This window comes from Podarcis liolepis (genome assembly GCF_965112155.1).
Source record: "Podarcis liolepis genome assembly, chromosome: 11".
NCBI lineage: Eukaryota > Metazoa > Chordata > Lepidosauria > Squamata > Lacertidae > Podarcis > Podarcis liolepis.
The window spans coordinates 36740429-36754413 of NC_139565.1; the positions used below are offsets into that span (position 1 = coordinate 36740429).

The 13985-nt window shown below is 42.3% G+C and overlaps 1 protein-coding gene across 2 annotated transcripts in view; it reads left to right on the forward strand.

Annotated features, from left to right (window-relative positions):
* Nucleotides 1-5815: 5815 nt before the first annotated feature.
* Nucleotides 5816-13985, forward strand: part of SV2C (synaptic vesicle glycoprotein 2C) — a 91905-nt gene continuing 83735 nt past the window's right edge. The window contains exon 1 of one of the 2 annotated variants that reach the window (XM_083465299.1): nt 5816-6435. The gene's annotated coding sequence lies outside the window, so the exon portion shown is untranslated. The remainder of the gene's footprint in view (nt 6436-13985) is intronic. The other variant, XR_014517068.1, reaches the window with a different exon arrangement.

Genomic DNA, 13985 nt, shown 5'->3' on the forward strand with positions numbered 1-13985 from the left:
TGCTTATTATGATTATGCGATAGACAATCTTTATATTGAATCCAAACTACTATTTAGAAGGCTTTTGTGGTTCATAAAGCAAAAGAAAATATAAATATTTTATGGTTCTGCTTCTTAGCTGTAATCTCTACAGGTGTTTTAGTCTTTCCAGCAGTATTTAGATTCCCTTTTTTCAGCAGTGAGTTGCCTGGAACTTTACAGCCCTATTCACTTTCTACATTATAGTAATTTCTAAAATGTATGTTGTTTCATCTCAGGAAATACAAAATGGTTTATATTAAAACAATGAGATCAAGAAAACATGTTAATTGGAAGAAGCTAGTAAAGTGCAGTAGAGAGGACTGTTCAAGACATACTCATTTGAAGGATATTTGGCTGAACAATAAAACAATCTGATACATTTTAATATAATATGAAACCTCAAATCATGTATTCAATGGCATGACAAATTATATTAGAAAGGGCCTGCTGAGCATTTTTAGTTCCAATTTGCAAGAATTATTATTATTATTGTGGTCCCTTCCACTCTACTATTCTATTATTATTATTATTATTATTATTAGCTTGACTAGGAATGTTTCTAAACTTATAGAATATAAAATAAGAGTAGTATAATGCTTCAAAGTAAAAGCAGAGGAGAAAGAGAAGAGAAAAGCCTTTTTAAACATGAACATTACAAAATATTTTATTATATATTTGTAAAAATACATTCAAATTACTGAGGGAGTAACTGATCAGATAGATTGGGGATCCATGATATATCTCTAAAGAACATGGCTTTGTGGTTCTGTGATTGTTCACAGAGATACACAACTTAATTTGTTTATAGATAAGCCTTATATAGAAAACGGATAATGTTGAACTTCCACATGCCTAACATTACTGCTGTCTTTAAGGATATTTGAATAGTTGGGATTTATATGGCTGACTCATTTGGTGTCTTTGAACAACTAACCTAATCAACTTAGCAGGTATATGGAAAATCTTCAGACAGCTAAACTGTGCAGTCTCTCTATCGTCCATGTATTTTTGAATATTTAATCAGATTACCTTATCCGTTCATTGAACAGTCACATTGCACAGGCATACTTATTTTGGGGGAAGGAGCAGATACAGAATCTTGTGCCTGGTGCTTACTCTATTTCCTGTAGGTATGAAACTAGCTTGGCTGAAATAAACCCCTTGCCTTACAGGCATGCCCCTGTAATGCCAGACAATAGTACTTTTTCCTTCATCAGTTGTTTAACCCTCATCTCCAGTTGGAAATCATCACATGTAGGTAACAGATGACAGAGTTGGAGGGAAAGCAGAAAGTCACCCCATTATTTCCTGAGTAAAAAAAGGTAAAGGATCCCTGACAGTTAAGTCTAGTTGGGAATGACTCAGGAGTTGTGGCGCTCATCTTGCTTTACTGGCCGAGGGAGCCGATGTTTGTCTACAGGCAGTTTTTCCAGGTCATGTGGCCAGCATGACTAAGCTGCTTCTGGCGAACCAGAGCAGCGCACGGAAACGCCGTTTACCTTCCCGCCAGAGCGGTACCTGTTTATCTACTTGCACTTTGATGTGCTTTTGAACTGCTAGGTTGGCAGGAGCAGGGACCGAGCAACGGGAGCTCACCCCGTTGCGGGGATTCGAACTGCCGACCTTCTGATCGGCAAGCCCTAGGCTCAGCGGTTTAGACCACAACACCACTCTAGTCTTAATAGGGTTTTTTATCTTCATTACAGAAAGAAGAAGCTATTTGGATTTTGTTAAAACTTTGGTTAATCTCCTGGGTCCACCTTTTTACTGCACAGAAACAGGCTTGCCTGGAGAGGAAGTGGCCGACATACTTTTGATGTGAGCCAGCCCTTGATAGCCACAGCTAGTAGGGTCAAAGCATGTATTAGCCAATCAGAAATAAGCATTCGAAAGAAAGACGGATAATATATTCTGTAAATTACTAAGAGATTCGCCACATTCCAAAGTGTGCTCAATAAAGTTCAAACACTTTCAGTGGTAAACTCTTGTCTCTTCTTTATTCATGGGTTACAGCAGCCGGGTTGGGGGGGCGGGGCTGCATTTCCACCACTAGGGGCTGCTCCACAGTATCTTCCACCTCTGGACCACAACTAGTAGATCACTTGTGTGGAGAAGATTGAAAAATGCTATTGGGAGCCAAAGAGAAGGCGTAAAGCAGTGCCCAACCTGGTGTTGACAGAATGAACAATGCAAGGAGGGAGCTGTAGTCCAAGATAGGAAAAGAGGTGGTAAGGGAACACCTAGCTACTTTAAATGAATTCAAATCTCCAGGGCCGGATGAGCTGCACCCAAGGGTACTAAAGAAGCTTGCGGGTGCAATCTCAGAGCCTCTGTCTAGAATCTTTGAGAATTATTGGAGAACAGGTGAGGTCCCAGCAGAATGGAGGCAGGCAAATATTGTCCCCATCTTCAAAAGGGGGCAGGGAGAGATCTAGGTAACTACCAACTGCTGAGCTTGACATCTGCAGCTGGCTTGGCTGAAGGCTGGAGATGAGGAGTGTTTTTATCTAGTAACATCTGGAGGCCCACAGGATTCTCAGCTCTTAGCTCATGCATCAAGGAGAACCTTCCTTCTTAACCCTGAATGTGCCAAACAATAGTCCTTAGATAGAAAAACAGACAGTGGGGTTTTGGGTCCGTTCCCCCCCCCCCGCCCCCGCTCTTTAGTGTTTCCACATTATTTTTTAGCCTTTTTTCTGAAGAGCACAGATCAAACTGAATGGAAAATTGTGGGATATATTGTTCTATTGTGTGAGGAGATTAAGCTTCTTTCCCATTCCCTCAGAGTTCACAGCAGCTGAGGCAGTGAAGAGTTATTTTGAATTTTGAGATTTTGATTATGAATTTTGACTATTTTCTCAAATTTTAATTTTTTGAATATTTTTCAAACTTTGATTTTGAGATGGGAAATGGAATCTTCTTTGGAATGCCCAAATTAGAAGGAAAATTTTATTTCATGGAAAAAGTGTTCGATAGCAATTCTTTAGGCAAAGAAAGTTTTAAATGCAATTACTAATCAAAAGCCTACTGGTGAAGAGGAAGATTCCATTGCAGCAATTAATCTATGGGAAGATCAGAACCACAAAGACAGAGCTACCATTTTAAGTGCAATTACAGATGTGCAAATGGCACAGGTTAATACATTAGATGCTGCTGCCAAGATTCTTAAAGTTCTGGAAATTGCATATGGAAGTACCAGCAAAAAGTCTCACAGAAAGTTGATGTGAAGCATCCTCAAATTAAAATTAGATTCAAAGACAGACTTTCTCAAACATGTGAATGAGTTTACAGCGATCATTCAGAAACTTGAATTGACACAGTATCCTTTGGTTGAAGAGCAGATAATTTGCTATTTCCTAGGGTCACTAGGACCCAAAATTGATACTTTTGCAACTCTGATAGGATGCTAAAGAATGGACTGGATTGCTTAATTAAAGGATCCTAACGAATCATCAACTTGCTTCCAATAAGTTGCAATGGGAATATGCTCTCGTGTTTACTCACTAGCGTAAGTGAGGAGGGATAATATCAAAACAATATACCCTCTCCTACCTTCCTTAACATTCCCTCAAAAGTTAATTGATTTGCATTAATCGTAGATTGATAAATATTCCCAATTAATTTAGCCTTTCACCACCAAGTTACTCTACATATGTGAGAGAATGCCAATGGCATGTGGAAACCTTTTAAAGATGTGAGGCAAGTTTGTGCTCAGTGTGACTCTTTGGCCTGGCTGTCAGGAAAGTGACAGGCCTATCTTGTCACAATTTTTATTTGGACTGCAACATGTCATAGTCCAGCTAGCATGTCACAGCTGAAGAAACAAACGGTTCTGAGAAGGGCTACACTGACTGTTCTTAAAGGTACAAATTGTTGTTGTTTTTCATTTGGCAGAAGGGGAAGGGAGAATCTATTTCAAATTCAAATACCCTGTCTGCACCATCTTTCATACTGCCTTCCAAGGGCGGGACCAGATGTGACATTAATAACATGATTGCCCTTTGCTTTATTTTAATTTACTAAATAGCAGCCGTGTGTTTGTGTGTTGGAGGCAGGGGGTCTGGACTGAGATTGCATTATAGGGATGGGGGGGGGGGGGATTTGATGAACCTACCTAACTGGCACTTTCTGAACAGCATGTGGGCTGAAACACAGCCATCTTCCAAAATTCACACTTCTCCAAGTTTTGCAATGCAGTTCTCCAGCCTAGTAATGTGTACAAAAAGGGCACATGCTAAGCTAAGCTAATTATCCATAAAATGCATATATTACTGGAACTAACATACAAAAATGCATTATATTAGATAAAATTGCGTTGCGAAAATGTGTATATTGGGCAAAATTGTGCATAAAAAATGGGTACTTTAGGCAAGATTCACACTAAAATGGTGATGGATTTTCATGAGATGTCCTTTTTTAAAATTGCAAACTGATGTGGAAATATGGAGAACTGAAAACTGGAAAAACGAGAAATGGAAAGAACCTGAAATCGATGGATTAACCCGTTTGGACAAGTAGGAGTTGCAGGAGATAGACATTGTGGGGGCAAATAATTAAAACCCTCCTCCAACGCCCACAACTGCTATTTAGTGAAGAAGAAGAAATAAGGAAAGGCTGATCATGCTTCTGATGTCAATTCTAGTTTGACCCTTGGTGCAAATAGGGCCTTGACAGTTTCTTCACTAGAGAAAGTAAATTACATAAAATGGCAACGTAGTCAGAATCTGCTGTGCCTGTATGATGCAACTAAAACATAATAGGCTCCAACACTGCTTTTGACATCTGCATGCATAGCCAGAGAGCCATCGGAGGCTTGGACTGCCTAGCAGGCCTGGCAAAAACATGGCTATGTGCTGGAGCTGGTTGGGCCCCTTATTTGATCTAGGCTCTGTCATGGGCTTGGTGGAGATGTCTACTGGCACTAGGATGCTCCACAGCTCCATGACAGAGCACTTGCTTTGCATGCAGAAAGCTCCAGGCTCAATTCCTGGGCATTCCCAAGTAGGGCTTGGAAAGACTCCTTGTCTGAAACCGTGGAGATCCTCCACAAGTGAGTGTAGGCAGACCATTGGTCTGACTCAGTAGAAGGCAACTTTCTATGACCCCTGGACACCTGCCTTTTCCTGTGGAAAAGAAAGAAAAGACTGTTCAGATGTATTCTCTGATCTGCTTTAAGAGCATCTTGCATCTTATTAGATTTACAATTCTTGGTGTGAGATGTAACATTTGGCTAACTTTGTAGCTGGCTTGAAAGCTAGTTTGTGCTCGTGCTACATGTTTCCACCAAACATATCCCATTTAAGATACAATCCAGGTTGCTACAAGTTTGTACACAGTATTCCTGCTCTCTGAGTTATTATGTGTCTTTAGAAACTGTATGAATTTCAACAAGCGAATTAAAAGTGTCTTGTAACACCTTTAAAATCAGTTGCAAGTCTAGTATTTTTTGCATAAACACCTGATCACTCTCTAAAACGTACGGTGGCATAAGATTTCGTCTTCAAGGTGCCACAAGACTCTGCTGTTCTGTCTGCAGCAGACTAGGACAGCTATTCCGTCTGAAAATCATACATCAAGCTTCACCTGTTGCATCCCGTGTCACGGCGCTTCAGATCGAGGCTCGGAAGAGATACAGGGCGGAGAGGGGGCAGAGCCCCGTTTAGCGCCCCTCCCCGGCAGCTAGCTCCCCAACTCCATGCCTTGACCATCAAAGCAGCACGTGTGTTGCCATTAAAGAAGTCACAGTCACACCCTGTGGATGCCATACATAGTATAACGCTTGGCTCGACCGCAAGGAGTACTCAAATCTGTCAATAGCTGTTGACTATGCCAGTCCGAGTTATTTCGCCGCTTGCGCGCGGGAAGAATGGACACTGCATTTGCCTGGCTGCATTCCCTCGCCTTTCTCGGGAAATGGTCTTCTTGCCCGCCGCGCGCTAGGCTGGTTTCGCACGGCTTCTCCGCCGGCGCCCTCCCTCCCTCCCCTCCTTCCCCGCTGCTTTCTCCAGGCGAGGGAGAATGGGCTTGCCCAGCCGTCGCACCCCGCCCACGCCTCCGATTCTTGACGGTGCGTCGCCTGCCTGCCTGCCTCCCGCCCTCGCCGTGACTCTCCCCTCTCGCCAGGCGCTCTTCGCCACTGCAGCAAGAGGCAGCGCGCGCTGCGCCGGGGAGCCCGCGCGCACAGCCACTTTCCCGCCTCCCTCCTCCTCCTCCTCCTCGGGCTCTTGTCACGCCTCGCGCTCCTGCCTCAGGAGAGAGGAGCAGAGGGCGGGCGCGGTGCGTCGGGACTGAGTGGGGGGAAACACCACCATACGCCGCCACCTCCGTGGAGCCGCAGCAGCGCTTACCACGCCGCGCTCGGAGCGGCGGCGTGAGGCGAGGGAGGGAGGCGGCTGCGGGCTGCAGTTCCAGCCGGTAAGTGAGCGAGGCTTCCCTTCTTCGGGAACTGCTCGCAGTCCCGAGGAACTTTTTTCACCTCACGGTTGGGGCAGGAGCCGCCTCTGAGGCGTCGAACTTTCCCCTTCTGGCGGGAACGGGGCCGCTTTGGCGGCGGGACAAGATGGCGGGAAGCGGCGACCCCTCCGGGAAGCAGAAGTTCTGCCGAGTTCCGCGGGACCTTTTTGCCTCGGAGGAGCGGGCGGCGGCTTCGCAGCCTCAGCTTAGGCGCGCTTACTCGGAAGGAAGCGTGCGCAGTAGGATCGCAGCCCTTGGGGGGGACCACGTCACGGGGGCCCCGAGGGGGAAAGCCCCCCAGCTCGGCGCGCGACCCTGCCATGATCATCGTGCAGGACCCTCCCTGCCACCCTGCAGTCGTTGTCTCTCCAGGCTCCCTAGTCAGGCTCCCTTTCCCCTTCTTTCCTGACGGATTCCGCCCTCAAAGAAAAACCCCACCAGAACTTCGCGGGGAGGGGAGGCTCCGAGGTGGGAGAGAGTGTTTGCAGAAGGCAGATGCGGGAGGTAGTGGCGGGGAAGCCTCGAACGCGGGGAAATGCAAAAGGTGCAGCGTGCATGTATGCATGCCGGCTGCAAAAAAAAAACAACCCCGAGCCAGACTTCTTGCAGTGCGATGCGTCGGGAAAAGCCACGAGGCGTTGCAAAGTGCATTAGGGGGGAAACGACAACCTGGGCACTTGCTTCCCGTAGGATGAATCTGCAAGATTCTTTCCCCCCTCCCCTCCTTCCGAAGCTTGCAAAGTTCTTGGGGGGTTGGTTAGGCGCCAGGATCCGAAAATACTTTAAGGAAAGGGCATTGCTGTTGCTTAAATCGCCGCATACTTGGGCGAAATGGAACGAGCAGCTGGCCGTTGAGGGAATCCCGTCCCGGAACCTCTTTCTTTCCCATCTCTTGGCTTACCCGCCCCCATCCATCCACCCTCCCTTTGCTCTCCGCTGCGGGTCTGCAGCCCCCGGGGCAAAGAGGGACCGTCGTCGGGAGGGCTGTTGGGGTGGGGGCTGGCGAAGCTGACTCAGCATACCCGGGGACTTCGAGGGGGCTGGAGGCGCGTGTGTGCTCCAGCTCGGCGCGTGCGTCTCCCCGGAGTCGCTGCTGGGAATCCCCCCCTCGCGCGCGCCTGGGGAGCGCGAAACGAATGGCTGGATGCTGACGGTGGTCGGGGTGGGTGGGCTTACTGGGGGTTGCCTCTTGGACATGTGAGCAGAAAACGGGGTGTGTGGGGTGGACCGGGTGTGTGTGTGGGGGGGAAAGGCATGCAGAATAAAGAGCTCGCCGCCTTGTTTCTGCCAAGCCACGTTGAGATACTTTGGCCTTTGGTGAGCACTAGCACCCAGGACTCTTTCCCGCATCAGGGTATGATGCCGATAATGATGGCTTCCTGTGGCTTCATATTCCTGTGGAATCCAATGTTCTATAGAGTTGTATGGAGCTGTGGGGTGCATTCCCCTTCTCAGCCTGCAAGCCCTCGCTCCCCCCCTTCCAGATAAGCTATGAGTGATGGTCCTAGAAGGGGCAGAATGCGGAGAGAAGTCTCCATCTAGCTCCTAGTGCCCTACCTGTATTGGGCTGCATTGTACTGCAGTGCAGGGAGCTGACAACAACTAGATGTGTGCATATGATCCTCTCTCTGTGTGTGTTTTGAGAGAGAGAGAGAGAGATGGTACCCAGATGTGATTTAGAAGCACTACAGGGCTGTAAATGGAATTTAGAAAAGAATCAACATGCTTCATTATTATTTTTTTAAGAAGCTGCTGAAGAAAGCCTGTATTTTTCCACCCTCCAAGAATTATTGAAAATTATTTGAGTATTTGTTGCGAAGCCCTATTTACCAGAAAAAAAGATAATGCATATAACAGGTCACTATTTGTGTGTTTTGATTTTAATTTGTTTTGTGCTGGGTGATATGAACGACTGCTTCCATAAAAGAACCACTCAGATTCTACTATAGCAAACGCAACACTGAAAATAAGAATGCAAGTAAACTTGGAAAATAAGATTTATGACATTTTTTTAAAAAAAAGCTTTCCTTCTCATTTAAATATGTCATAAAATCTTGCTTATCTCAAAATATTGGCCCATGAAATTCTGAAGCCTTTCTAAATATTTAAAGTGATTTTTATTATGTATGATAATATAATAAAGTTACATTTTGTCAAATAACTTTGCAAGTAGTTCTCATGAGTACTGGTGTGTCTGAAATAACATTTTGTGGGAAAAGAAGCATAAGGTTGGACGCTCCTACAGTTACTTTTCATGTATATTAATTTAATAAAGCTAATCTATAGCATCAGTAAGCATGTACAAAGCAATTCTATTCTCTAGCATGTTGAGTAGCTCTAAATTAGGTTTACACAAAGTGCTTTCTTTTTATATATTTCAAAACCCATTTTAAAAGACAGCATTCTAGAACGAACACGTGATGCATTCCCCTTGATTTTGAACAAATAGATTAGGAAAGAGAAAGAAAGGACAAAAGCATCTTGGGCAGCCTTTGGCTGCATTATGGACCGGACATTGATTGCAGATGTAATAAATGGCATGTGATAAGAGCGATCGGAAGGCTGATAAATGCGTCATATTTAAAACGTAGGCATGTAGGATATATTAAAATGTTTTTTTTTAAATATGAGCTGAAAACCAGCTTATCGTTCAAAATGTAATAAGGGAACCTGCTCATGAAATGTCTACTAGTCATGAAAAATTGACCTTACTAGAAGCAGGGTGGAGCTTCTGTCCAATATAAATATCAGTAGAATTGTACCACTTTAAAACAAAATAAAAAGATGCGTTAATTTTTTAAATTCAGTCCTTAACAAATCTTAACTGGAAGAAAGCCTGACTGATTCAATATAATTTAGTTTCAAGGAAGTGTGAGAACCTTGCAAAACAGCCTGATCCTAACCATTGTTTACTTTAACGGAGAACCTCACTGAATATGCTTAGGATTGCTCCTTTCCCAGCAAGCCGCTTACACTGACGAAATCTTGCAGGAGAACTCTATGATCATGCCTATAAAAAACCGAATATCAATGCGTGCTTAATCGAAAACACATCCATTAGGTTAAATTAATTTGCAAACATGAAAGGGAGCTCGTACCAGCTGCTCTCTTGGTGTTATGTAGCACAAAGTGTTTAATGTACTAGAACAGATCAAGAATAAGTTTAAAATGTCACAGCAGTTGTGTTTGTATTTTAATTTTATTGAGTGTTTATCTGTAACGCACTAGGTCAAAATACATTTTTATTGTCAAAATGCATTGGATATTTTGAGCTTATGTGCTGGAGGGCACCAAGAACAATGCAAAATTGTGTGCTAGGCTTTCCTTTTAAGATGAAAGATGCATTTTTCTGAAAACAAAATCCTACTTTAGGACTAAAGTTGGAATATGGAGGCAGGATTTCAAATGGTATTTCATAAAAACTGCATGGCAAATAATTCATTAAAATGAAGTTTTGCCCATTTCTGCATATAACTTTAAATTTTATGTACAATCTAGCTTTTTCAAATGTCAAACTATCAAATGCATAGAATCTTGTGGTAGTTAACATTTTGACAGCCTATTTGAAATTAGTGTAAACTCTTAAAGAATACATCCAGTTTGTTCTTCACCAAAGAATAGCTGCAAATGTATAGGTGATGCTATATGTAAGAGAACTACATTATATGAAAAGGTGGGGGGGTCATCAGAGGTGGTTTTTTTGTCAGTCTACAGGAATGATTTCATATGCAGCATAAGCCAGAACACTCAATATTAGGGAGGTATATTGTGTACTCTGTGATAAAACATCATCATCTTGAGATCCTAATAAGCATCTCCAGCAGGTCTAAGATTGTGATCATACAATTCCAGCCTTAGGTTTGCATTCATAGGGCCTAGAAACACGTTCTTTAGAAACAGAAAGCAATAGCATATTGGATTTTTATGACTTATAAATGGCTTTTTGGGAAGGGGGAATGAAATTATCGAAAAGCAATGCCATATGGATTTGCAAGGTCCTTTCTGATTTTTGAAGTGGAGACCACAGAAATTTTAAAAAAAAATGGTATTAAAACTGTTTGTATCAATTTTTTAAATTTTGTTTAATTTTTTTCTTTCCTACCTTTTTACATTGGGTATCCAAGATGGCTGGGTGAAAGTATAAAATGCAATAAACCAGACTAAAATATCAAATAAAATTAAGTAGCAGCAAGGAAATGGTAATCAAAGGGCATTTTGATTTTCCACCCCCAAAGGTGACAGACACATTGTTTCAATGTTGCATTGACAGTAAAGTCAATAATTTGCTCTGAGGAAGCAGTTTCAAAGCCTGGGTGCCACCACTGACAAAGTCATGTCACTGATCATCAGTTGCCATTCACCCAACCTGGGAAGGTAGGGAATCTGCAGCAAGTGGTTAGATGGGGAGAAAGCAGCCATAAGATTATTGCATTATTTCTTGCTAGTGGAAAACAACAACAACAACAAAAATAACAGATGAAGTGTAAGAACTTCTTGAATCTATTGTGTTGCTTTTTAAGGCCTATTGTAATATAGGAAAACAGTTAATTAAAGGACTTGAGAACTGCTAATCTTGAATCTGAGGGTTGTTTTTTTTGCAGGGAGGAGTCATTTCTATCGACAAAACTCCCTCTTTCATCATCTTTTTACCGAGATACTGTTCATTTATGTAATAGGTACAACAAAAGAGAACCAATAAAATATTTTGATCTTAACATTAAAAAAAAAAGCTTGCAATTGGTTTGGCAACATTTCCTGCAAACCATATGAAAATGCTATGGTAGTCCTGTGCTCATAATTCAATGTACTGGTGTAGGAAATTATTTCAGGAAGAAAATGAAACGCTTTAATTTATTCAGTAGAAACAATAATAACTATTGATTAATCTAGATACTCAAACTGCTTACAAAGTAAGGTCAGGAAATCAGCTATAATTCGAGGAATATGATTGACCTGTTGGCTGTAAACGCCACTTTGTTATGGTTCATGGAAACCTTGCAAATAGGTCCATGAAAGTTACTACCTTGCAGAACTTATCATCTCACTTGTTTGAACTTACACTATAAATTACTAATATAGGTTAGCAGCAATGCTGCGGAACTTCCGCTCCGACACTGGTGTTGCTGCCACTTTTACTGGATGGACGAGGGGTGAGGCAGGGGGCCAACAGTGAGATTGGGGTCTGTATGCAAGTACCCAAGTGGCTCTGCCAGTAATTCAATGCAGACTCAACTTCTCTCCTCCCTGACTCCCCCCACGCTGTCCAGATAAGCTGCAGTGACCCTAGTGTCAGGAGGGCAGCTGTGCAGCTGGAAGCTACTAGGTGTTCCCATTTTGGAAAGTGTATTGTGTGTTCACAACCAAAATAGTATTCTTTCCTCTATGGCTTAATAATAACTATTATGGCTTAATAAATACATTGGTGTAAATGTGCTAAAAAGTGACACAGGACTCTTTTGTTATTTTTGCTGCAACAGATTAACATGGCTACCCCTCTGGAAAGTGCTCCTAAATAACAATTCACTGTGTTCTCAATTAGCATAAGAGCATGTTAATTGTTTAATACCATTAAAATCCATGCTTTGCGGCTCTGCTTCACTGCTCCCTGGCTCCTAGTCTCATTGTCCTGAAAGGCTACAACCAGAGAGAAAGAGACCACAACCCTGAGTTCAGATAACATGACAAGCCAAGACTTGTAGTTTGTTGCTTCCAGTATAGTTAGGCCGGAAAGGAGTGAATTGGGGACTTTCTCGTGAAACCATAGTTGAACATTAACTATGGTTTGATATGAAGTGTGAACCTGACTAACATTCGTTTCAGGTTTATGTTTTGTTTTTGTTTTTAAAAACACCATCTGCTTCTTTTCTAGCTAGCTGATTTTTACATGTTACTTCCTTTTTTGTTGGAACTTTGAGCCTGCTGCCATAGACAGTTTTAAAACATTTTTCAAGCCCAAGCAATCAGCTTTGCTGATGAGTAGTTTAAAGCTGCAACCATAAACATATATTGCAAAAGCAAATGCTACAGAAAAATCAATGGGATTTATTTCCAAGTCAGTATTTTTAAGTATTTAAAGTGTGGACTCAGCTAAACTGGTAAAAAGAGAGATGTGATTCATATGTGTTGTATATGCAATATAACATTGTGCCACCAGATGGTGACGTGGAGTCCCATTTTTCTCTACCTGTTTTCCATTTAATTTTACAACACTTTAAACGGAAACACTTCTTTGATGTGTCTAGATCCAGCCTGTAATAATATATGATTAATATATTCATAAGGGACCCGGGTGGCACGGTCTAAACTACTGAGCCTAGGGCTTGCTGATCGGAAGGTCAGCGGTTCGAATCCCCGTGACGGGGTGAGCTCCCCATTGCTTGGTCCCAGCTCCTGCCAACCTAGCAGTTCAAAAGCATGTCAAAGTGCAAGTTGATCGATAAGTACGGCTCCGGCAGGAAGGTACGTAAACGGCGTTTCTGTGCTCTGCTCTTGTTTTGCCAGAAGTGGCTTAGTCATGCTGGCCACATGTCCCAGAAAAACTGTCTGCAGACAAATGCTGGCTCCCTCGGCCAGTAAAGCAAGATGAGCGCCGCAACCCCAGAGTCATCTGCGACTGGACTTATCAGTCAGGGGTCCTTTACCTTTACTTTTAAAAAAATATATTCATACATCTTAAAAATATATATATATTAATACATCATTAGGTTACTAGGAACATCAAGGGATGTTTTTAACCCAATTTTATGACATTAGGCCTACCTAGAGAATATTAGTTGTGCCTCAGGCTGCAATGTTACCATGTTTACACAAGAGTAAGTCCCCTTGAACTCATTGGTATTAATGGTTAGGACTTCCAAAGAAGATTGTTCAGAATTAGAGTTTTGTCTAAAATGATTAATGCTACTTATTTTCTCTTTCTGCAGTAAATTCAGTTTGTCCAGTCTGGCTCATTCACTACCTAATAAAATGAAGCATATATTCATATACAATGCATTGTTACATAGTGGAAAGGGTGGTTATCACAGCACTCCCTTGAAGTCACTTGTGTCACAGGCATCAGCTCGCAGCTGTGCCCATAATATAAATATGACCAGAATTATAATACTTTGAAGAGCCTGAAGAAATGTCTTCATGCTCAGAGTTTAGATACATTATTGAGTATTACGGTGCTGTAGCTTTACTGTAATACATTTTTCAGTAATTTGAAAGCCATATCCTATTTTATTAAAATAACCTGTGACATATTATTTTGCTTCATAGTCCCTGCATTTGTTTTAAGTAGAAATATGAGAAACCTCAATTTCTAACTCATTCTGGAATTATTTTATTTATTGAACCCCTATTCTAAATTGTTAAAATTTCAAAAAGATAGATGCCTTTCATCTCTACATTTACTTTTATGTAAGTGCCTACTCTAAAAGAAATCTAATGGGATTTAAGGAATAACAAAGATGTAATTCAAATGCAAATATTACTTTGCAATGGGCATGTTGGTAAGTGCAGGCTTCTTT